Below are 22,649 nucleotides of genomic sequence, written 5' to 3'. Positions count from 1 at the left end.
TCTAAGTTTATTATGAGATGCAAATGATTGGTTTTAGATTCTTCTCATTCCAGCTGACTTTGACAAAAGGCAAGGGAAGACACAACAGTGGACTCTGGAAGAAGAGGGGTTAGAACCAAAGTGGTTTCAGAAGAATAAATATTTCCTAGCCCTGGGCCTGATGCTCTGTTTTTGTTTTTTAATTTTTTAATATATATATGTATATTAGTTGGCAATGGATCTTTATTTATTTATTTACTTGTGGTGCTGAGAATCGAACCTAATGCCTTGCACATGCTAGGCAAGCCCTCTGCCACTGAGACACAACCCCGGCCCTGATGCTCTGTTTTAACACATATATGATCCATCTAAGTCATCGTTTCTACTTTTAAAAAGTGCGTGATACGTATGTGATATTCATGTCGAAGATGATTTCAAATTCTTGCACACTGCACATTTCTAATGTGATAACAGTTATAGCATTTGGAAAGTTGTAATCACTTATTAAAAGCTTCTTTGAGTCATCCTTTAACAAAATGCAGAGAGAGATTTTTCAAAGGAAAAAAGCCACTCTGAAGCCAAAGCCGGTAGAATTTGAAACAGCCCAGTCGGCGTCTTGCTGTTTAAGTCTTATCTATCAGAGCCAGGGATGAGAGGCAGAAGTATGGGTCAGTCTCCTTCCTGTTTGTTTATTTCTAGCCCTCTTGTCCTGTCTGTAGCTTTCCCCCAAGAGTTCCTCAATTGTATTTATTTTCCATCTGCTTCCTGCTCTCTAGACAGCCCGAGACAGCCTGCTCACCAGCCAGCAGTTCAGACAGAGAGACATAAATATTGTAGCTTGCACAGAGATGATGTGAGGCAGGCATGAACCTGGAGCAGCAACAAAGACACTGGCATCACAGATTCAATGCTGGGTAAGACTAAGAAATATTGTTCCTGGGAGTTGGGCAGGGCTGGGTATCCAAGTGGAAGATAAGTTGATGCTTTGTAGGGGAAAGGCTATTGTAGGCATGTGCTAGCTTCATTTCAAGAGGAGTTTCTTCCTGACCAAATCTTTTGTTTGACTCCTTTCCTGAGAAACTTATTACAGTACTTACAGTATTTGGAGTAGCTCATACTATCAGAATCATCTCTTAGGGTGTACCCCCGCCCACATTTTGATCATTGGTTTCATACTTCATAGGACAGTTTAATAAAGAAAAAGAGAAAAATGTGTAAAGTAAGGGTGTGTGTGTGTGTGTGAATGGATAGATCACTTTATAGTTACCCGTTTTTATTTTTGCCAAATAAGAACATGGAAAAGAGATTATCCTCTCCTCTCATCATTGTTTCACAAATGAAAGGATAACTTGACTCTGAAGAGGAGGAAGTAGGTCCCTCCTTCCTGAGAAACACTGTTCTGCGAATTTAAATGCATTTTAATGTATTTTAAAAAGATAAATTTAAAATTTTTGAATGTAGAAAAATGATCACATAAATTTTGAGTTAATCATATCACCCTTTAGATAACTTGTCTTTGTTGCAAGTTAGTTAGGTGGAAACTTCATGTTCTACAGTGTGAAGAAGGGGAGCCCCAATGTCCAGCTTCTGGAAGCATTTTAAAGCCATACTCAGTATGGCAAATCTATTCTCCCAAACCATGCAGATGCAAAGGGAAACTTGTTCTTGAGGGTATTTCATTGATTTTGGAATATCCTGGGCATGGTAATACTTGGAACCATGTTCACATTGGTAATTCTTATGTTCCACTTCTGGTTCAGGGTTGAGATAGGCTAGTCATGGAGTAGAGGATGGGCCAAGAAGGAAGGAATAAGTTTTGGCTTTTCTTTCCTCCTTTTTTTCTTGGTGCATATTAATTATATAGAATACTGGGCTCATTCTTGCTTTGACAGATCTGAACAATTAAGTGTTGACTTCAATCTTGAAAACCAAAATCTTTACAAAACCAAAATCTTTCAGTTAGCAGAACCTGTTCTACGAGGACAATTGGGGCGACATCTGTTGTTATTTGAACATTCTCTCAGATGGCTGCAGAATCCCACTCATCCTAGTGAACAGTTTTCTTTGTGTCTTTTCATTTTCGGAGATTTTTCAGAGCTCCTGAGGTGCCCTAGATTGGCACCCAGGAAAGATGCTCTTCTGTCCCATTCCTTAATAAGGTGCAAATTCTATGTGAGACAGCAGAAGTCAAGAAAAAACAGCCTTTTCCCTCCCCAGCTCTCCTGCTGCCCCTCCCTGGGTTAGTGAGAGCAGGAAGTGGTTGAACAGGTGTCCAGTCAGTGGGGAGTGTGTGAAGGGAAGCAGGGGGACTTGCAAGAGGCAGGTCTCAACACAGTGGCCCAGAACAGGGAAGGCAAAACTTTATCTGCAAGGAAGGATCTGAGATGAAGGTTGCAAATTCTATCTGCTTTAGCAAGTCCAATATTTGGGAATTATAACAGATATTGTTATGTCCCCTCAAATTTCATATGTTGAAGTTATATCTCTGGTACCTTGGAATGTGACCTTATTTGGAAATAGTAATTGAAGATGTAATTAGTTGAAGTGATGTCACATCTTTGACCTTGTTTTCTGGGCAAGCCATGACCATGTTCTTCTTTCTCCATTTTTTCTCCTGACATGGTTGAAAAATGCTTCCAGACCAGAGGGATGCTCTGGGAATTGGCATAAAAAATGAGAACATCCGTCTTTATTTTCCATCAGACTTCCCTCCCCTAACCCATGAAGCTAGGCCAACAGGCACTTATGATTGGTCTAAGGGTTATCCAGGCCAAATCCAGAACTTTAGGAATGGTCTGTGAAGTTCTCTTGGTTGTAGATCCTGGAAGAATATTCTAAGTATGACATGATTAGCCAGAATGAAGTTCTCATGAGTCTAGCAACAGAGATTCAAATGAATGGGGAGAAAAAGCCACACCCAGGTGTACCTGTCTCCTAGGAAAGAGTTTCCTATGCTTGCATTAATTGGACTTCACCCAGTTGTACAGCTTATAAACTTCAAAGAGGTTTGCAAACATTTGTCAACTTCCTGAACATGCTTGGGGGAGGTAGCCTTGTTATCCTTGTTCTTCAGAATGGCACCTCAGGCAGGAAGGTGGGTATTTTACGACTGCAGTGTGCCATGCTGCCAAAGTTGTTTCCCAGGCAGGTTTTCTTCCCTTCCTCATCTTTCAAGTGTTCTTAGTGCCTAAGATGGAGACACAGCAAGGGCAGAGATGGGAGCTAGAGGAAGGAGGAGAATAACATTAGAGGGTTGGGTAGTTAGGCCAAGAGTCAGGCTTTACAGTGTCCAGGGGTTACTGCCAACATTACTCCATCTTTCTCTGAGGTTACTATCTTTAATTATTAAACGCAGAAGCTTCATCAACATTTGGACTCCTTGGAGACAACCAGCAATTATCTCAAATTCTGTTCCCACTGCCACCCCTCCCCAACTTCAAAGGAAACTCATTACCAGGCCCCAAATTCTTCAAATTACTTTCCCATCATCTCAAATGATGTTTATAAGTAGTTCATAATGAGAGTCTAATCTCACCCTTCAGATTACTAAAGAAGCTCACTGAAGATGAACTGTGATAAAATTATTCCAAGTCAGGGTGATTATCTTTGGATCATTCTTCCCGAGAAGGTTTTATTCACTGGTTTAAAATTTTAGAAAATATTACATGCACATATATTTACAAAAATAATTTATACAAACTTCTCCCTGACTCTTATTTGCAAATTAACATCCAAATGAGACGACTTCTCAAAATGAACTATTTTATGTCTTGCAGATGAATAATTTAAAAACGCATATTAAATCAGAAAGAATGTGATGAGCTTGTCTTTGAGGTTGCCAGTAAAATACAGTTGCCTTTGTTTTCTGGAAGATTGTATTTCATTTAACGGAGATCAGCACGTGCCAGAGATTTCAAGTCTGTGTTAATAGACAGCCCTGTTCATTAAACAGTGCTGCTTCTTTTTACTCAATTTTTAAATTTATTTTTATTGGTTCTTCTTAGTAGTACATGACAATAGAATCTGTTTGATAAAATTATATAAACATGGGATAGATCTTATTCCAATTAAGATCCCATTTTTATGGGTGGGCACCATGGTGAGGTTCACTTAAGTATTTTCATATGTGTACACAGAAAAATTATGTTAGATTTATTCTACTGTCTTTCTTATTCCTATCCCCCTCCCTCCCTTTCATTCCCCTTTGTCTAATCTACTGAACTTCTCTTTTTGCCCTCTCCCTGTACTGTGGTATAGCTTCCACGTATCAGCAAAAACATTCCACCTTTAGGTTTTTCCCTGACATCAACAAAAGAAAAAAGTAAACAGAAGAGGCATATTGAAACAGGTACAAAGTTGTTAGTTCTTATGTTTGTTAGCCAGGATGTTTTTCAATAATCATTTACATGATTATTTCTCAAAAATTTAAATAGCAAGATGGGAGTAGATGGAAAGTTGTTTTCTGGAAATCATTTTTATATTGATCACAAATTTCTTCCAAGCACACCAGGCTGACCCTACTCTCTTGGACTAATTTTTCCTCACCTGTTTCCCTTCCTCACAGTCCCTTGCATTCTCAGGGACATATCTGTTAGCAGCATATCTGTTAGTCCTTTCAGGTGGGGTACAGATGAGGGAGAGGTTGTGGTGTAGGTGTATAAGTGAGAGAACAAGAATCTGTCCTTAAGATTTTTCAAAGTTTAAGCTAGACACTGTAGTGTATGCTTGTAGTCCCAGCTAAGGTCAAGGAGGTCAAGCAGGAGGATTGCTTGAGCCCAGTAGTTCCTGTCCAGGCTAGGCCAACCTGGGCAATTTAGTGGGACCCAGTTTCAAAGAGAGAAAAAAAAAAAAAAAAAATCAAGTGTACCTACTTACAATGATTGCAATAATTACAATAAAAAGTAATCGTGATCATTAGGATATTTTGAGTTTGCAATAGCACCATAAACAAGAAGAATCTGGAATCTGATATAAGCTAGGAGATCCAAGAAAATTAAGCTGCATGTATCAAACAGACAAATTTAATGCTCAGCAGTATGATAACCACTGTACGTGTAAAAAAGTTATGCAGGTAAATAGAGATGGAACAATGGATAGAGAGAAGCTATTTCTCAATGTTTTGTAGAACAGGGGACCCTTGGATTATGACCAGCATGATTCCTCTCTGCTTCTAGTAGATCTTTCTTATTCAACTTCATTTATAATTCTATGTTAAAGCCAGAAAAGTCACTTAGGGAGACAAGTCAAGAGAGGTTATATTTCACAGAACTATGAAAGAAATGAGATTTACAACAAAAGTTTAGAAAGACATTGTGAATGTTATATACCATTCTTTTGAGTTTCCAAATATATTTCCTTACCTGTTTAGGATCAGGCAATATAAAAATGGAAATTTTGCAACATGATCTCATTAATTTTTAACTCTGAACTCATGGCACTAAAGACTCAGTTACTGAATACAGATAAAGCATGTGTAAGTGCTTTGAAAATTGATAGACTATTCCCTGGGAAGAAGACAAGGAATGTGCAAGAATGAAGAAAGGGAGATGAGGTAAAGATTAAAAAGGCAGGCAGAGGGCTTTGGTTTCTGCCTGTTCTCTGGGTGTCAATGCAGAGGTAGCCTGCTATGTCCTGGGCAGCTGCATTTTTAAGGGAGGGGCATTATAAACAGTCAAGTGAGGGCCAAACAGATGGAAGGGAACTGGAGGTGGAAGAAAATGTAGAATGGAAAGAAAAGAAAAATCTTGTTTGACAAATAAACCATCTGTAAAATAGGAGATGATATTTCTAGAATTTGAAGCTTGTACTTTTGAGGCAATTCTGTGGTTCTTTCCTTCTAGGGGTCCCCATTCTAAAATAGATAAAAGCAGCTACTACAGTCAACTGTGTAGATGCTGAATGACTTAAGCAGAGAAGCCCTGGTTCTTGAGTCACAGCCAAGCGGAGAGAGTAAGGTGCGTATGCATGGTGTGCAGTGACCACTAGTCTTATCGCTCAATGAAGAGAACCACGCAGAGCAAGAGGAGGCTGTATGTGCTTTCTACTGAGTGCTTTGCTAAATACAGACTCAGTTGCAAGTCTTTCTGATTCCTTTTTGTTTGGATCACATTGGTGTCCTTACCTGTCGGAGAAACCTCTTGCAGTCTGAAGTTATAATACAGCATCACTTTCTAATTGGTCCTGCTGGTTGGAAAGAGCTACTTGAATTCCCAAAAGGGCCAGAAGAGCGGAAGAAATGAGATTCTATTACTTTATTGTTTGCATAGTCATCATCTAATGGCTAGGAAATGTTGCCAGTAGAGGGCCTGTAGGGATTTGGAATTATCATTTTATAAAAAAAAAAAGTATTACTAGATGTTTATATGTAGGAGATTAGAAGAAAAATATAGTGCATGGCCAAATTCTATTTAGATAAGAATAATTTGAGTATGCTTATAGCAGGGGAGAATAAATCCTGCTAAATGCTTGTATGCTGTCTGTTCCTATGTGAAATTTGAAAATTCCTTCTGCTCCAATGTTTAATATTTCTATTATATTTCTTAAGTCCTTGGGGAATCTTCAGGATCTGCACACTCTGCTTGTTTTCTTAATGCAGAACCCAAGATATTCGCTGTTTCCCTTCCTTCCACAAAATTTCCACTCCTTGCTTTTGTTCTGTTCCTCCCCATAGGGTTCTAGGAGTGGGTCTTGGTCTCACCTCTTCCTCCTGTTTTCGAAAGATGAACATGAAACCCTGCATCATTTATTGCCTTTGAAACTGATGATAATGGAAATTGCAAATGTGGGAAAATTATAAATGTTCTGACATATGAAGTATTTGAATCGTATCTCAAAATAGCTCTCATAAATTGTTTAATAATATCTTCTTCTCCTTCAAGTACTTCTGTGGGACCCCAGGGAGAGGTTTGCAAGTGTTTCCAGTCTCCCCTGCTCAGGGTCAAAGGACTGCAGCTCCTCTGCTATTGGCTCCAGGGCTTAGCACCCAGGCGTTTCTCACAGCAGTGACCCATGGGTGTCAAAGCTGTCAGAGTGTGGGGGAATGCTCCCTCCCTTGTGTTACCCCATTTTAAATGTGGGACATGGGCCCTAGTGAGCTGAATCATTTATTGGAACAACTATTTTAGAATTTGATGGTGATGTTGTGACTCCCAGGGACCTAAGCACTTGGCCCAAGGGTTTCGCTGGGCATGGACCAGCCACCACACTCCCATTACCCTCCTTGAATACTGAGCCTTTGTTGCTCCAGCCTACTCCTGGCTCCTTCCTCTCTGAGCTGCCTCCCAAAGGAACCTCAGCCCAGAGGAACCCCGAGAGTGGAGTACTCTAGCAGACTGCACCCTCTAGTAGAGGGTACAGTGTAGACTTGTTCTCAGGAGGCTGCTTGGCCGCCACCCCATAAACTTGCAAAAGGCTCAGGACACCAACCCAGACCCAGAGAAGGTTGAGCCCTGGAAGTAGATGACAGAAAGCCAGGCTAAAGCAGCGCTGCCCTGCACAGCCCGGGCCTCTGGTTCCTGGTTTTGAAATAGTAATTGGAAGATGTACCTTTTGGTTCTCTGCCTTCTACTTTATTTCTGAGCATAAGACTCACCAAACTCTCCCCAAGAACAAAAGTATGAATTTTGAAGTTTTGAGTTGCAACTCTCCACGAAGGCCTACAGAGGAACCCTGGAATGGATGACCCCCGTTGGATCACAGGTCTGACCCCCTTTGGGCATTACCTGATAAACATCACAGGCATACTCTCCCACCCACTGCTGATTATTGGTCCACAAATTCATAGTTCAGTGGGATCTAAGTAGATGACGGTTTCCTGATTTCAACTTTTACATGAAGACATGTGGCAAATTCTGTGTGATTATTATTTAGAATAGAGCATATTTCAACTCTGTGAATATTAAAAATACAACTTTGGCTATTAATATTTTTTAAGAATTCAGGGAAAATTTCTCCTACACAAAAAATTTCAGATCTCTTGACTGTTAGACAAAGATAAGAGCCAAATCTGAGTAAGTAAAACATTTACTCCGACAGCTATTAAGTGTGCATTTGATTTAGAACCCATGGTCATCAGTCGAAACTCTGAAACTTGCTGATATAGCTTCCGGTTTCCCAGAATCTCTCATTTGATACTATGTTTTTTCTAGTTCCTTTTCTTTAAAACTCACCCACCATTTCTCATAACCCCACCCCCATTTGATTTCATCTTTCCCTGTGTCCTCGGAGGGCTCAGAGACCCAGTGACACAGTCTTCACTTGTGGTACGAAGCACTGTTCACAGCAGATTCTCTAAAGTTGACTGTAAACTTAAAGCAACCTTTACGTCCTACCTGAAGTGAGTTGATTTATGAGTCAGTGTTTGGTAAGCACTCAGAGATCCTTGTATGCAATGCAAGATTCAAGTGTACTGTGTTATTGCTTTACTTTATTTGTCTTTTGTAAAACACCTGGTACCATGACAATCTTCACTAAATAAATAATAAATGAAATGAAACACACTTCCTTCTCTATTTTAATAATGTACTATTCATGCATTTTTTTTTTCTAAAACAAAGAATCATTGTAGGAAGTTGCTCTGCCAATATTAGGCTGATATCTTATTGCAGGCAAAGATAAAATAGCATGCCACAGGAAAACTGATAGTTTCTTTTCAAAACAAAGGAGAACAAGGCAATAACAAAATGTGAAAAGCCAAGAAGGCTTAATGGAATTAATACAAATATGAATGTATACTCCTTGATATCCTAATACATCCCCTGGTTATAAAATAATATCAAGATGTTCAGAGGAAAATTCAAATTACAGTTTCCCAATCATTCTATGCTGTTTTTGTAAATCTATTGTTCTTCTCTGGTACGATCCTATCCTGAAGAAAGGCTGACAGAGATGTTTAACAGACAGCCGAACTGCTGCCAACCATTTCCAATGGGAATTGAGCTACCAAATATTTTCCTCAAATTATAGAAAATTGCCGTTTGTAGAATCCACATTATATTTAGCTTCTTAATTTAGGATTAAACATCTGTAACTTATTGTTAGGACATCCGGAGAGTTTGCAAAACTCTATAATATGAATATTGTCTCTTTCTTTAGTCCTGTAGTGTCTCTGAAGAAAATTGTTTTGGTCCCATTTGAAAAGATTTGCTGATGGTCAGAAGAACCACTATATAATTTTAGGGTGAAAAAACTGAAGTCTTCTGCAATGCAGTGTTGACATGTTTTCACCCAAATCTGCCACCAGTTGACCAAGGATCCTGACAGTGGTTGACCTTCCGGCTGCCTCTCATACCCCAACGGGGATCCAGCGGAGCAGAGAAAGGACAACTTCTCTCTCACTCCTCTGCCTTTGGAATATTTTAGAAATGACCATGATTTTCCCACTGGGCTTCCCCAGTAATGCTCAGGTAGCACATAGGATGATTTATTCTCAAAACATTGAAGTGCACACATAGTGACCTTTTGATGCTAATGTAGCTGAGGGCTTAGGATTTCTGATTGGACCAAAGGAAATGTAAGTGAACTCCAATCTTTTATTTACAAATCTTCTCAGGTTAGTTTCAGTTTTGTTTCTTAAAATAAGTCAAAGAAGGCTTTTAAGAAAGAACTGCATTGAAGCTGAGATTTCAGAAGAACAAAGATGGCATTGGAATAAAATTCAAGGGGAGGTATTCTGGCCAAGAGAGTAGTATGGGCAAAGTAAGTGGAAAAGTTCACGGGCCCTTAAATATTGGTCTGAGTTCCCCAGGGGCCCTGGAAGTACAAATGAGTCTAGAAATGTTCCCCCAAATCCTATTCCCAAATTGTTGGCATTGTTGTTCTTCCCCCTGAGAAGCCTCCTTTGACTTGCTACCTTGGGTTGAGTGTCCTTTCTTGATGCTTCTGGAACCTTCTGCCTTTGTTCTATTGTAGTCATTAGTGCCATTTATGCATTTGTCTGTTCTTACTTCATATCTTCTTTCTGTTTTAAGCTCCTTACAGAAGGCACTTTGTCCTCTGTAAGGAATTATCTTCTTAATGTCCTGGACAGTGCTTGGCAGGTGCTTAAAAAATATTTTGTAAATGGAATGAATAAAGCAAACTTTTCCTTAAATAATACTTTTTGAAAGTTTAAAATTTTTTTCAAAGGCCCTTAGATCAATAATTGTCCTAAGGGCATAAAGCGACTAAAAATACATGTAGTTACATTTTATAATTAAACTGCTAGAAATGAAGCTTATGCTTGACTATTACAAAAGCAACAAAATGATGAGTACACCAGATGAGTACATTCTGGATCAATCCAAAGGGTTTCCATTATCAAATTGCTAAAAGGACCTCTTTATAAAGGAGTTTTATCTGTAAGGTGACTTGCCAACATACGGGACCATTTGAGTAGCAGTGTAAGCATGAGCAGAGCCTTAGACTTTGCTGGGGAAGGGCTCTTTTGAAAAGAACCCTGGTCCCAGAGTGAGCGAACATGCGACCTAGCTCTAAAAATTGATATGTGAACCCGAAAAGGCTACTTGAAGTTTCTAATCTTTATTTTTATATCTGCATCCTTAGAAACACAATACCAGTTTTGCTTGCTTTGCAGAGTTGTGATGATAAGTAAGACAATGTAGACATGAGATAATAAATTTACAAAGAATTCTCCTTCTTCTTATCGTACTGGTGCATAAAATAAGTTGAATCCATCTCCTGAATCCTAGGATGTCTTTTGTTTACCAGTGGAGATACAGATTTCAGAATTTAGAACTTTAGATATGATTTTTGATCCATTGATTACACCTTGCTTCCTCTTTCTAATCTGACAAGGAAAAGTGTACAAATCACTGGTAGAGGAACGATTGTCCTTGGCAGGACACTTTATACTCTTGGGCATTTAATTCGAAGTCCTGCAGTCAGATCCAGCCTCCAGGTAGTTTTTTGTGTTTGGCTTATTGATACTTGCATGGAAATATCCAATGACAGATTCTGGCCACAGTTATTTTGAGTGCTGGCAGTACAGATGAGCACTGTTCTCCAGCATATTTCTCCCATTCTCTTCTCTTTTCCAGGCTGACAGGGGTGACTCTTGCCAATGTGTTGAAAGACCTGGCCAATTTTCCTTCAATGCCGTTCAGCCTAGGTTATAGGAGGAGGGTGTATTCATCAAACGCTATTCCACACTAACTATTCTGACAAAATTTAAACCTGATAGGGGTTTGCCACTCCCTGGTGGCACTTTGTCTTGGTTCATGACAGGTTTATTATCTTTGATCTGCCAAACCCAGGGAGTGTAGGAGGGTGTTTGATTTCATATACCATATACAATTGACTTTAATTATCTTCTTGAAATCAGTCCTGCACTCAGGGATGAGGGACTGGAATCCCCAATCACCCTGCAGTTTGGATAGTCTCTAAAACCACAATGTGCATATATAGCTTAGTTATGCAGTGTTTGTCAGAAAAATACCATATTTTGCTGAGTTGTGATTTTCTGATATGCTCCATTTTAAATTAGTTCTTTTTTTGGTGTGTGTATGGCAGATTTATAATTCTGACAGGGAAATGGCTATAAAATGTACAATGTGTAGCCAGCCACTGCTGGAATGTGTGCCATAAAATTTTCCCATTTGCTCTGCTGACACTGGTCATATGTAAATCATCTTCTTTGCATGGTGATCAAGGGATGGGCAGACTGGAAGAACAATGGGGAACATGAGTCAGCCATAGCACATTTAATAGAGAGTCAAAAAGATTTTCACAATTTTAAATATTTACCCCTTAAATTTTGCTCAGTTGATGAGTCCTGACTAGTACATCTTTCACTCTGCATAATAGTCAATTGTGGAATTAGAATTTGACATAAAAAGAAATTGTAGAGCCATATATCTATGCATCCACTCACACACACATGTATGCATCCATCCAGCACTTGTTGCATGAAAAGGCACTGTGGTAGGTTTTGGAGAGACCAAGCTTGATGAGCTCACAGGGCAGAGCAATACTTTTTAACTTCTCTTGTGCTGTTTTGAGCACCTAGTAAAAACTACGAAACTTCTCCATGAAAAAAAAAAATCCTCATTCAGTTGCAGAGGATTCATGAACCATCCATGCACCTGGGCTCAAGAGCTTCCATGTGGGAGGCCCAGTTAAGTCAAGAGGCAATCGTGGTGGAGCAGGATGTTCTCTCTCTGAGACATGTTCAGAGTGCTATGGGCTCCCAGAAGAGGACCCCCACCCAGGAGGAGGACTCTACCCACAGTTCAGCTTGTGCTTTGACTATTGTTCATCAGTGGTGTTATGGGCTTTTTCCTGTCTTACCAGGTTTTTATGGTGGGGGTAGGGGGGAGAGTTAAAGGAACAGTCATGCTGCAGGAGTTGGCTTGGCATCAGAAGTTTAGGATTTAGTAGTTCTTGGTTCTTGGTTCACCACTTTCTGTTTGTCTAAAATGGACATTTACTTAACCTTTCCAGGCTCCATGTTTTATGTGTAAAATTAAAACAGTAATATCTGCCTCACTGACCTCATGGCCAGGGAGGGGATGTTATGGGGGAAGGATATAGGAGGTAGGGTGTACGAAAGAGTAAATCTGTTCATAAACTTGAGTGTTCTTTAACACTAATGTATTGTCATCAGTAACCCACATACACAGATATTTGAGAAACTGATGAAATGTGGCAAAAAGGAGGTCTCCCTATATCTAGGGCATCTAAGGCTCCTGAGAATGGGGAGGGAAGTCATAGGAAATCATAAAACAAAAGTTACAGGCACCCATGGGGCCAGAAATAATGACCTCAAGTTTGGAGATCCAATCAGCATAGCAACTATGTTCAAAAGTCTTCAATGTATAGGCAAGAAAGCCAAATTTGTAAATTCAGAGAAAGTGATGAGTTGAAAAGTTATAAGCCAGTGGTTTGATTATTGAACCTGAATTTATTTGCTTTACTTTAATGTGGGGGTTTTAAAAACCCAGAAACTATAAAACTTTGTCAACATGCCTGCACCTACAAATCATCCATTCCCTCCTTCCCAACCTCTTGCATTCCAATTGAGAAGTGCTGGAGGCTTAGCCGGCAGCCAGGCAGGAAATAGGAGATGGGTGTGGGGTCGAGGGCACCAGTGGTGGAAGCCGGCATCCTGGCTTTGACTCTTGACCCCACCTCCACCGAGTCGTTCTGGACTATCTCTACTCAGTGACTCAGATTCTTCATCAGGATTCTTCCTTGGGAGGACAAGATGTCCATGCAGTTTGCCTGCCTCACTGGGTTATTGTGGAGCTCTATGTCAAAGATCCTTGTTCAACTGTAAAGAGTCAGCCATACAAAATATTATCATCATTACTGTGTGCATCAATGTACATGTTTATTAATGAAATGAGCAAAAGGGAGAAAAAGACACCATATTACATTTTTATAGACTGGCTGCCTAATTTGCTTCTTAGTTAAGCACATGTCGGAATGCTTGGCTGCCGAGTTATGGCTGTGAAGGATATGTCTAGAAATTACTGATCAAAATAAATCCAGGCACTTGGCTTTGGCTGCAGAATGGAAGGCAATCTTCCATTGGTGATTTTCACATTTTATATTTAGTGAAAGGAAAAATTTTCAAAAATATGTTTGATTTTCAACAAGCTATCAAATATATTCTATCTTCTGCAGGAACGAGTAACCATATGCTCTCTCTCAATTATTTCTTGCGCTCCTCCTTCCTGTTCTCTCTTTCTCCCCTTCCTCCTCTCCTACCCTCCTCTTCACTGTGTATTTGTAATCCAGAGATGGCAGCTGCCCACGCAGATGGATCCCACTGGGTTGAAAGAAGCCTGGTATCCATAGGAACCTGAAAAGAAACAGGCAGCCTCTGCTTTCAACCCACATGTCTGTGGTGTGGCCAGACTGGCTAATGAAGGAGTTTTGCTGCAGTTAGAACACTTAGGAAAAGACAAGGCGGAGACTACCAGCTTAGATTCAGACTCTGGGATGTAAAATGATACCCAGCAGGAGCCACGGGGGTAGTTGTGACTTACTTCCTCTTAACCTGCTCCTGGAATCCTGCTTCTCCCTCTGAATCAAACATTCCAGCTCCCAGCTGGGTTGGATATATTGGGTAAACTACAAGAAGAATCTTGGAGGTGGGAGTTTATTCTTTTATTCAATAGGCAATGATAAGCATACACTAACTACCAGATATGGGGATTGGGTATGTAGCTCAGTGGCAGAGCGTATGCCTAGTATGTGAGGCCCTGTGTTTAATCATCAGCACTGCAGAGATAAACAAACAAACAAACAAACAAATATCAGATACTGTGTTGATTACTGGAGGCAAATTCAAATAAATGAGATACAATTCCTACTTTTAGTAAGTTAATCAAAATGTAACAAAAAATTATAATACGTGACAAGGGCTCTTTCAGCACTATGTGTGGGAACCACAGAAGGAGGCGATGAGCTCTGCCTAGGTGCCAGGACGGCATAAAAGTTGATTTTGGGTTGCTCAAGATGACTTCTGGAGACAAGATGGACATTCCAGGCATAGGAACTGGCGAGAAGAAGGGCATGGAAGCACAAGGAGGTTCAGGGAAGTGTGAGTATGGTTGGAGCTGAGTAGTCACTGGGGGCAAATGAGAGGGGAGATATGGAATGGGCCAGATTGTAAAGGGGCTTGAGAATAATGCTAAGGAGATTGGAGGCAAAAAAGCAATCAGGACGTATATTTTAAAATGCCATTTATTATGAAAAACTCTAAACCTGCAGGAAGTTCATTGCTGATGCTTATGCTACTCTGGAGCAGTGTGGAAAGGGGACAGAGTAAAGATGGAGAAACTATGAAAGGCAGGGAGGCCCACTAGAGTTGCAAAACACTGCAAGCCAGAAGCCACAAGGGTAGAAAGTGGGCCAGGAGGCAGGAAGATTGAAGAGCAGCCTGTTGGGGTATCAAACCCGTTAGGGGCCCAGGTACAGGTTGGGTACAATGGTTTAGGGGGATCATCAAAGTTGCTAACCTGATGCACAAGATTGGGGCACAGGGATATGGGTGCTGATATCTGAAATGTCCCCAAAGGTTCATGTGTTAAAGGCTTGGTTCCCAGGATAGTGCTATTGGGAGGTGTGGAATCTTTAAGAGGTGGGGTCTAGATCTTCAGGTCATTAGGGTATGCCTTTGAAGTGGATTGTGGCACCCTGGTCCCTTCCTTATTCTTACTTCCTGCTGTAATATGAGGGATTTTGCTTCAACACCTGCTTCTCCCATGATGTGTTGCCTTGCCACAGGCCCAGAGCAATGGGGCCAACTCACCAAGAACTGGAACCTCCAAAACCATAACCAAAATAAACCTTTTTTTTATTTATAAGTTGACTATCTCAGGTATTTCATCATGCTGAAGGAAAACTGACTAACATAGTGGGTAACCAATCTGGGAACCCCAGGAGGAAGGCACGTTGGAAAGCATAGGACTGTACTCTCCATCCAACACAGTGGTTTTTCAGGCAGTATTTGAATTCACGGGCTTAATGTGGGCAAGGAGCTGAGTTCAGTAGGCTTATGTCCTGGGACTATCCTTTAGGATTATCTTAAACACCTATTTAGCTTTCTTATCACCCAAATGAAACTACTTTAACTCCTTTAATCTTCCTTCAAGGGCTTCAATAACGGGTTGATCTGTTCTCTCTCCTATTTTCCCATATCCCACTTAAAATGCAAGACCCCAGGCTAAAAACAGCCCATGAATCTTTCTTAAGTAATACATGTAATTATTTTACATGTGCTGGGCACAATTTATTAAAGATTACTTTAATTCCCCCATTTGACACTTAATAGTTATTAAATACCTGCTTTTCCTGAGAAAGAAATTTTGTTATTATTTTTCATCTCCCCACTAAGTATTTCCTTCTGACAATGTATTTGCCAGTTCTACCCTCTATGATCAAATGTTTTCCTCAGAAGCCACTAGAACAAGATTCTTCTTCTCATGACCCTCATTCCAACACTGCTGTTGATAAAATTCCAGACTATGATTACATTAAGGAAAGAGATTGTTTTGACAAAACATTTTATGATGTTTTGACAACCACAACCTGTCAGAAGTACATTAGGGGTCTGGCAAGGTGTTCTAGGACACCAAAGTCCAAAGACTGAGTTTGTACTGGAAGAAGGGTTGTGTTGGCAACTTGGAGAATCTATTGACCTAGAGAGAAAAATCAAACTGGAAAGAAAGCTATTTATTCTTGAGGACTTAGCAGTTGGAAAGCATGGAAAAGATGTGGAAATTTTAGGAAGTCCTTGAATTATATTCAAATGTACCTATGGAGCTGCTCATTGACCCCTAGAATCTTTAGAGGATTTCTGAAGGTTATAGGTTGGAGGATCACCCTCCAGCTAGTTTTGCTCCCTCTGGAAGGTGGTTCATGCCTCAGAAACTTCTAAGCTCCTCCTTCCCTGGATCTTGCTGCCTCGTGGGCTCTGCCTTTTCTTCTGCCACATGTCCTTGGCATTCTTGCAGGCTCCCTGACACCTCTCTCCTTGCTGTGTGGGATTCTTCTATGCCTTCCAACTCTTTGTTCCCCTTTCCTTTCTCTCGTAAGTGGGGATTCTCATCTAAATCATGGTACTCAAATAATTTTTAAAAATTCCCCCAAGAAGGATAAATAACGAGTATCACTCAACATATGTAGGAGAGAAGATTATCTATTCAATACAGTGGATCCCTTACGCTTAATCCTGTTGTGGTAATTTAGTGGAGGAAGACTGTTGGGTCTGTGAAATACTTTTCCATCCTGCAGGTGGAGAACTCCCGTCCTATCAGTAGCACTTCTGTCACTGATGACATTTGCCCCAAAGATTCTGATTATATTGGGAATCATCTTTAACCTACCAAATACTTATGTTTTGGAAACTTTAACCAGAAAGAGATTCTCTATGATTTCTTCCATGCAAACCCCTGCTCTGACACAATGTTCTCAGGATTGCACACTGGAGAATTGCTTGAACTGGGGAAGGACAGAAGGGATACTAAGGGAGTAAGTCAGAATTGTCATCTTGTCACCGTTAGGTGAGAAATGTCTTCAAATATTTCAAGGTCTGGTAAAGGAGACAAAGAGTAGTAGGTTTATCTTTTACTTCAAAAGATAAGTGTTAAAGTGAATGATGCTAGTTGCTGAGACAGTTAACCCAAATATCAGTGACTAAACAGAATAGATATTAATTAACTTCTCCCCCATATCACTGGTCAGTGAGAATGAGGGTGGAGGTGTGTCTCTGCTCCATGTAGTCAGTCATTCAGGGACTGAGACTCTTTACTTGGGCCTTGCCCATCTCCCTGTTCCCAGAGTCCTTTCCATTCAATTAGCAGATGAAGAAAGAGCAAAGATCACGTGTGGGAGGTTTTGTGGATCAGGACTGGAAGAGAGTCATAAAACCTAGCTCACATTCCATTGCTCAGAATACAGTTCTCTGGCTTCAGGTAATTTCAAGGGAGAATGGAAAATGTAGTCTCGCTGTAAGTTTTGGAAGAAGAGGAGAACATGGATGTTGGTGGTAACCAAAGTTTGGATGTTTGGGTCATAGACAGCTCAAAATGCACTGCTAATTACTCATGAGAATTAGCATGGTCCATAGCAGGCAACCTCATGAAGTAATAAACTTGTTGTCACTGGAATGTTGGTTGGAGAACAAATTCCTGTCATTTCTACTTTGGAGTTCTATAATTACAGTTCCCAAATGCATAGCAATTCCTCCCACCCTTCTGCTTCTACTTTTCCTGTGGTGCAAAATGCTTGGTTCATATTACTGAGAACAGAGTGGGTCACGTGATTCTACCTCTTCTGGGAAAGGTCTTTTTTGTTTTTTCTTTTCTCTGAAAGTACGGTGGAGTATGGATGCTGAGGTGCCTTGGTGGTCAGCAGGCAAGGTCTGGGTACCCTCTCTCTCTGGGGAGTGTGTGTATGGGGAGGGTGAGCCTGCCACCCATTGCTGGTACGCATGCCTGCCTCTGTGGGCAACAAGTTCTCATGAAGACCTTTTGCACCAATAGAGCAAAAATAAGGATAAGTGGAATTAACCTAAGCACAATATTCTGGGATCCCAGTATCTTAACACTTCGAGGCTCATGAGAGTCCAGAGTGCAACTCTTTTGTGTTGTATATGAAGAGTGACAGAGTGGTCCAGACTTTTGTCCTAAGGGTGACACATCCAATACTGATGTCACCTGATTAGAACCCGACCCCTAGACCTGGACTCCAGCCTACTCTTCCCATCAGCAAAACATCAAGATTTTCTTGTCCTGTTGCTGTTATTCAGTTGGCCTTGTCCAGGTCTGTGGATATCATGCCCTCATTGAAACCATACTGAGAAGAAACTGTAAAAGGCAGGAGAACAGATCCTGCTCCCAGCTGTGTGGCCCTGGGCCTCTGGATGGGTCCATGTATGAGCAGAAGAATCTGCATTAGATCAGCAGTTTTCTAGTCCTGTTTCCTGTAGGGAGGCCTGGTATCTTCTGGAACTCCCTTAGCCATATCAAAGCACAGGAGTGATGCTTAGCTATTTATACACCAGTTCTTTTTAACTTTTGTTAGAAGGTTTTACGTTTTGAAAACCAGCGTGGGAGAGTTCTGAGGTTCTTTCTGTCCTTAAAATCTTATATCTCTTTTAAGTGTGCTTTGGGGATTTCATTCTTAAGGTACTGCATATGGGGGCTGATGAAATGACATACAAAGCTGTGAAAAGTTACGTAAAGCCCAAGGTTGGCCATTGCCACAAATGCAGATTCTTATTCCTTTGATGTTTTGTAACATAAAAGAGGAAAGACTGTGTGATTGAGCTGAGTTGTCTCTCTCAAGTTCATACATTGAAGCCCTGACTCCCAGTACTTCTAAATGTGATGGTATTTGTAGATAGGGTTATTAAAGAGGTAATTAAGTGAAGAGAGACCCTTAGGGTGGCCCTGATCCAATATAACTGGTGTTCTTCTAAGAGGGAATGTGGATGCAGACATACACAGGGGACGACCGTGTGTAGACAGAAGGAGAAGACAGTCAGCCATCTATAAACAAAGGCCAGAGGGCTCAGAAGAAATCAACCCAGCTGACAACTGGATCATGGACTTCCAGTCTCCAGAATTGGGGGAAAATATATTTCTGTTTTTCAATTCACCCAGTCTGGTATTTTGTGATAGCAACCCTAGGGAACTAACACAGAAAGGTGTGTGGACACAGGTAAAATGGCAGAGGGCGGTAGGGAGAGTGGTGATGCTGAGTGAGTTTGTCTTGGCTAAAGAAGGAAGATGCTCTCCAGCCAGCTGATTGTCGCCATGTGGGAATATTGGCTTAGTGCTGCCAGATGTTCTGAATTTCAAGTGAAGCTAGATTTTTTTTTTTAATTTGAAATAACTTAATGTTAAAGATTTAACATGGACTAACAATGTTTGTTGGCTGAATTTGACCCCAGGTTTGTGACTCCAGGTTGAGGAAACAATCTAGAAGTGACCTCATAATGCAGGACATGACTAGGGAAGAAACATTAAGAGGAAGATTACTGAGCCGGGAGCCAGGACACATGGCCGGATCTCATGGCCTGTCTTGCTGTTTGACCTTGAGCCAGACAGATTCCATCATGCCAGATGAGTAGGTCCAGCTGGCTCCTTCCTGCACAGGTGATGGGGGACTCCAAGCCTGAGTGCCTTAGTCCATTACATTAGGGGATTACTGCCAAGAAAATTACCCTTCAATTGGCTATTTCTTGCCAATAACAAGCGCCTGGTTTTCTATAGTCACAAAGAAAAAGATGGAATGTAATGAAGGATTTAAGCACACAGAAATGGATGAAATATCCTCACATCTTAGGAAAAAAAACTGCTCAAACAAGAAAGAAAGAAAAAGCAGGAGAAATTGATTCAAATAAACATCGTTAAGAATACTGGCAGAAGAGGGTAAAAACATCACCCTTTCATTTTCAAAACCCACCATGTGAAAGTTTGCTTCCTTGCTCTTGTACCGCGGTCATCACTGCAGGGTTTTCTTGGTTCGTTTGTCTGCATTTCAAGGACCAGTTGTGGTAGATGTGCACTAATAATTATTGAGCCCCTGCTATGTGCCAGGTACTTAACATATACAGGCATTTCTGCTATAACACAAAATAACACTGTCCAGAACATTTTGCAGTCTGCAAAACTAAGTATTAAAAATTAACGGGACTTATGGGAAAAATAGGTCCAATATAGACTATTCAAATCCCATGCAACTCTGATTAACCAAAATAATCACTGCTACCTGGGGAGATCATTTGGACCACCTTGGCAGCAGCTGAGTGGCTTGAAGCTGCCAAGGGGGTATTAAAATACACAAAAGCAACAGAGATGAAAAGCTGGTAACTCTTTAATTAGACAGGCACTGGCAGGGGCTGAGCTAGGGCAATGGAAATGGAGCTCTGAGTTGCTGGGGCTGTTGTTAAAGTGGGTACAGGAACAGAACAATCTCCCACAAGCTGAGAGCTCATGGGTCTGGGAGTGTGCCTATTTCAGGAGGTACCTATGGCTGCAGGTGCTCAGTTTAAAATTTTCTGGAATATCAAGAATAGCAAGAAAACTCTTAATGCCAGGGCAGTGGCCAAACCCCAAGACTTTTTCCTTCCATGGAAAGTTCTACTCTTGCTGTTTCCTCTTCTTAGGAAAAATGATCTATGACATTGTGTCAATCAATGATATCTTCACATTATATTGATGGAATTCCTCCATGACTAGTTACTGATGGGCTAATTTGGACTATAGACACACACATGTAGCAGAACATGTACCACCTATTTAATTCTCACAATTTTATGAGGCACGAGCATGGTTCTCATGTTAGCATACATCAGAATTCCCCAGAGGGCTTGGTAAAGTGGGTCCGTCCTTGCATACCCAGGCGTTTTGATCCAGTAGGTCTAAGGTGGAGATCAAGACTACATTTCTAAGAACTTCCCATATGACTCATTGGTGGTCAAAGACCTCAATTTAAGAACTATCATCTTAGAGAAAACCCATAAGTGGCAAAATTTTTGACTTGCTCAAGATTGTGGGAGGAATGAACCCAAACAGGCCTAAACCTTGTGCCTAATGAGGCTACTATGCATGAGAAATTGATCTTTGATGATCTATAATGCTTAGGAATGTGCTGGGGCTGGTTTCAGCAGTTATTGCACCTAGTGAGCAGGAAGGCATGCAGCTTGGGCAGCAGAAAGTCTGGGTTTGTGGTCAGCAGCATTTATTCATTGTCTTGGGAATGGGGGCTCTGAGAGAGTCCATCCCTCTACTTGGGGGCAGGCTGTGTGGTGTCCTGTTGTGGAAGACATCTCCCTAAAGAAGATGTAAGAACTTACACCTGCTGTGTGTCTGATAGAGTCCCACCACCTGGCTCAGAACCTTCCCACACAGAGGCAGCGGCAGGCACACGGTGCCAGCTTTCCAACTTGGGCCTCCTCTGTTAAGGTCTGAGTGTTTGTGTAACACCTTGGAACCCTAAATCCTTGGGAGACACGTCTAGGCCATGTGAGTGGAGCCCTCACAAATGAGATTAGTGCCCTTATAAAACAAGCCCAAGAGAGTTTTTGCCTTATCATGTGAGGACACTGCCAGAAGGTGCCATCTATGAGCCAGGAAGTGTATCTCACTACACATTGAATCTGCCAGTCCCTTGATCTTGAACTTCTTAGCCTTCAGACTGCGAAAAAGAAATGTTTGTGCTTTATAAACTGTCTGGTTTATGGTATTTTGTTATAGCAGCCTGCATGAACTAAGATATCTCCCAATTGACTGCAGTGCCCCCTAAAGGCTTTTGTGAGAGGTGCCACTGTTGGGAGTTCACTTATGACTTGCTTCTGCTCCTGTTTCGTGGGGATTGCTTCAGGGAGACATGAGACATAGTTATTAAAGTTGTGGTTGAAGAGAAGGCACAAGTTTGAGAGTTGTTCTGTATGAATATCAGTTCCCTCAATAAAGAACTTTACTTGCTTTGTTTTTCAGGTTTTAAAACTTATGGAACAAGGGAGATGTGGCATAATCATAGAAACAAGAAGATTGTCCATTTCATCATGAAAAGCTGCCTATTTCAAAGAGTTATAGTTTATTACTACTTTAGGATTGTGAGATTGTAGATTGACTTAAGAATGAAAGAAATTTCTTGACTATTATTAAACACTTCTAAGTATTTCAGGTGTTCCCCTACTCTGAGAGTCTGACATAACTGAAAGAGGCTTGGAGTTGGGCAAAATGTGATTTGAGTTCAAGTTCTGTGATAGAACTTGGGAAAGTTATTTGTGTAGTTCAAACCTCTGTATCCTCTTCCATAAAGTGGGATCATAATACCTCACTAGGCTGTCCTGAGGATGTAATGGCTGCCGGCATGCAAATATGTTCCAGATACCCAAGTGTCCCAAGAGTTTAGGAGAGCTGTGTCTTTGGTCTACCTGAGGTATCATGATGGACTCAAGAAGGTTCCTATAGAATGTGTTGTAGTCAGCCTTGTCTTTGCTTCAAAAGATCCAGAAACCAGGCCTGGTGTCATCTGAAGAAGACAAAAGGGGAAATTTGTCCCAGAGTTTCCACCAAGCTTGGAAACTCTAAGACAAAGTATCAGGAAGTTAGCCATTTTCCCTAACTTCTTACTAACAGATATTATAAAGACGGGGGATGGAGGGGGGAGGAACTTACAGCGCTGAAAAATGACTAACTACAGAATTC

At 40.9% G+C, this 22,649-nt stretch overlaps 1 long non-coding RNA gene across 4 annotated transcripts in view; it reads left to right on the top strand.

Moving 5' to 3' along the window:
- The first annotated feature begins 530 nt into the window (after window positions 1-530).
- LOC306664112 overlaps window positions 531-22,649 on the top strand; it is a 160,331-nt gene continuing 138,212 nt past the window's right edge. For 3 of the 4 annotated variants that reach the window (XR_013764648.1, XR_013764649.1, XR_013764650.1), the window contains exon 1: window positions 531-893. This is a non-coding gene — a long non-coding RNA (uncharacterized lncRNA). Of the gene's footprint in view, window positions 894-5,819; window positions 5,934-22,649 lie in introns of all 4 variants that reach the window. The other variant, XR_013764651.1, reaches the window with a different exon arrangement.

Source organism: Sciurus vulgaris (genome assembly GCF_902686455.1).
Source record: "Sciurus vulgaris genome assembly, chromosome: 6".
NCBI lineage: Eukaryota > Metazoa > Chordata > Mammalia > Rodentia > Sciuridae > Sciurus > Sciurus vulgaris.
Note: the sequence above shows the minus strand (reverse complement) of the source record. Positions and strands in the feature narration are given on the sequence as shown.